At 40.8% G+C, this 2,907-nt stretch overlaps 1 long non-coding RNA gene across 1 annotated transcript in view; it reads left to right on the top strand.

The window, feature by feature from the left end:
- Positions 1–337, top strand: part of LOC109289409 — a 21,915-nt gene extending 21,578 nt beyond the window's left edge. Inside the window, exon 3 of the long non-coding RNA XR_002095356.1 lies at positions 239–337. This is a non-coding gene — a long non-coding RNA (uncharacterized LOC109289409). The remainder of the gene's footprint in view (positions 1–238) is intronic.
- Positions 338–2,907: the final 2,570 nt, after the last annotated feature.

Raw genomic sequence — 2,907 nt, 5'->3', positions numbered from 1 at the left:
GAGATGCTTCTGAAAGTAGGGGAAACATGAAGCAAAGGTAAAACTGGTAATTTATCTGCAAAGAGGGAGAGCGAGAGAGTGAACTGTAGGCAGGGTGAGTTAAACTATTCAGACATTGGGCCTTGTCCCACGTTAATTTTGGGTGGCTCCTGGAGCTCTTAACCTTGGATTGTCTGCACATTAACACCTTTCAGTAGCTTAAAGCACTCATGATATGGCTCAAGTTATGCCACTCCAGGGCAGGATTATCTCTGAGCCACACAACCCAGTTCCTGTTCCAGTAAGGTGTGGCCACTCCCCACAGATGTGGTGCTCAAGCTGAAGTCCTGCAGTATCCCAGGATGCAGTGGCCACTCCCCTATGTACCTTAGCTGCCGGCAGACTCCACTCCCAGCTGTAGAGTGAAGTCAACTTAGGGGTGGATCTGGCTACACCAGCTGTTCCTGCTACTCCAGCCCTCAGCTCCATTCCCAGACTCAGCCCTGTGCCCACTGCCACCACCTGTGCTGGTGCTCCTGGCTTCCCAGGGCTGCTGCCTGGGCCTTCCCCTTGCCCCAGGGCCTGGGGGTGTCTGTCTGCTCACCCCACTCACTGCTGGGCTGCCCCTGCCAGGCCTGGGTGGGGCCCAAGGAGGAGTGGGGGGGCAGAGTTAATGTGAGGCAGAGCTGAGTGGGGTTGGGGAGAGCTTAAGGCAGGGTGCTGAGAACAGCCTGTGGGACACATGTGCCTAGATGTGTCCAGATGCATCTGACAGCGAGCCAGGAGCATGTGGGCACCAAGAGGTTTGCTAGGTGTGATTGCTCCAAATTCCAAACTAGCACTAAGCTGATCAACATTTGTGCGACTCAAAGTACAACGTATAACAAGGCCAATATAGAAAAAAGGCCATTGAACAAAAGAAGTGATATGTATATATATGCATAAAATTATATAGAATGATGTAATCTAGTTGCTAGCGCTAGAGTTGAAATTGAAAAAATTGCTACTAATGGTTCAAAAAAATAACCCAGATAAATATTTATAATTTTCATGGGCAGGGTGATGGCAGATTGGAAAGAAACATTTGCAAAAGAAGAAATGACTGTGACAAGGAAAAATACCTTTTGGTACTGAAATCCAATTTGTTCCAAGTGAAGAGTCTTTGCTGCTCTTTTCTCTGCTACAAGCCAGGGTCTCATCCAAAACCAATTAAAATAAGTGGGAGATTGTGGACTGACTTAATTTTGGATCATGTTCCATATTAGTATGTAATTTTTCCCTTTATTTTGCTCTGAATATTATTCTCTTAAAATGAAAAAAGTAAGATAGTTGCTACATACTATCTTGTGCTACAGTTCCTAAGCATCTTGCTTTCTGGTTCCTTGAGGAATCATCCTGTGTGAATAGCTGCTTTTCTTGCGGGATGTGGGAAAAGTGTGTGCGAGAGAGAGAAACAGAATCACCGTTAAGGAATTTCTCTTTGGAAACAGAGGGTCATCTGATTTTGTGTTGCTGTTAACATAATTAGGAATGGGACTTGTACCAGAATGTAATTCCTCTGAGACTAAGTCTAAGGTTTTGTTTCAGATTATGTTTTATAGTTGGCAAGAATAAAAATGGATTATGAGTTTCATGATGATGATTTTTTTTCTTTTTACTGGTGCAGTCATAAAAGGTGGAGGTGGAAGCTTGTATCATTCACTTGAAGATAAATCATTGTGCTTTATTGTTCCTGATTTTGAATAGTCATACGTTTTCTCTCCCCTCAATAGCGTTTATTATGAAATAACTCGGGATAAATTTTATCAACCATTTTTTGGTTGATCTGCTAGTTTCTGAATACAGAAGATAACTCAATAATATCCTAAATTACCCCATTAACCTTCAGGAGTTGGCATTCCAAACCAGCACCGAGATTTTATTAGCAAACACAGTTGGTTACAGACTAATACCATCTGACATTGCATATAACACTCCCTCCAAAGAATCTTTAATACATGGCATTAATCACCAATGACAAACCTTTAACCTTTTATAGCCTCCTTTAAATTAATGAAAATTAAGTGTTATAGAATGGCAAATTACTTTGATTACTACTCCTGATAGCCAATCTGCCGAACTCAGTTCTATTGTGTTCACATGTCTGTGACATTATAATGTCTTAACATAACGTATTTAAAAAAATGAAAAGCCAGTTTGGATATTCAGGCCCATATTTTCAAACAGGCTTGTATTCAGCATAGCCATCTATCACTGGTAATAAAGGCTTTTGTATGTGAGAACTTCATAATTGCTGAAGGATTTGATTCCCACTTCAAGGAATTGGGACATTGGCATATATAATGTTTTTAAAAAATATACACCTTCTTCTGCTATTTTAAGGAAACAATGTGCATATTGATTCCATTTTACATGTATAAAGCAGACCTCTCCAGGTCACATATAAAGTCTGTATGACCTGGAAGCTGAAACCAGTTTTCATGAGTCCCAGTTTAGAGGCTGGTCCACTGATACTCTATAAAGAAAAATACATTCATGCAGATCAGGTTGTACACCAGATATTTGCCCTCAAACTTCAGCTTGTGTGTACACAACTATGTACTTCCTGACATTACAGGCTTTCCTTAATTCAAAACCTCTACTTCTGTCCTCAGTAACTGTTAATCTAATCTAAAACATAAACATCACTCCAGTCTGCAACTATACATACACTGTCTTTTCACTCTGTTCCACCAAAATACCTATAATGTGGACACCAAAGAATGATACTAACCTCTGCACAAACTGGTATGGTAATAATGCATGCAACCATCTATACTGCTTATCCAGAGGAATACTATGCTAGTTGCTTTTTGTTCTGTCTTGAGTAGGAGCATAAAGGGAAGTGATTTAACAGAGTTTAAAGCAGCCCAGGCATCTTTGTTGCTT

This window comes from Gavialis gangeticus, unplaced genomic scaffold, assembly GCF_001723915.1.
Source record: "Gavialis gangeticus isolate Ggan-Ray unplaced genomic scaffold, GavGan_comp1, whole genome shotgun sequence".
In the NCBI taxonomy this organism is placed as follows: Eukaryota; Metazoa; Chordata; order Crocodylia; family Gavialidae; genus Gavialis; species Gavialis gangeticus.
The sequence above is the reverse complement of the archived record's forward strand: the minus strand, read 5'-3'. Positions and strand labels throughout refer to the sequence as shown.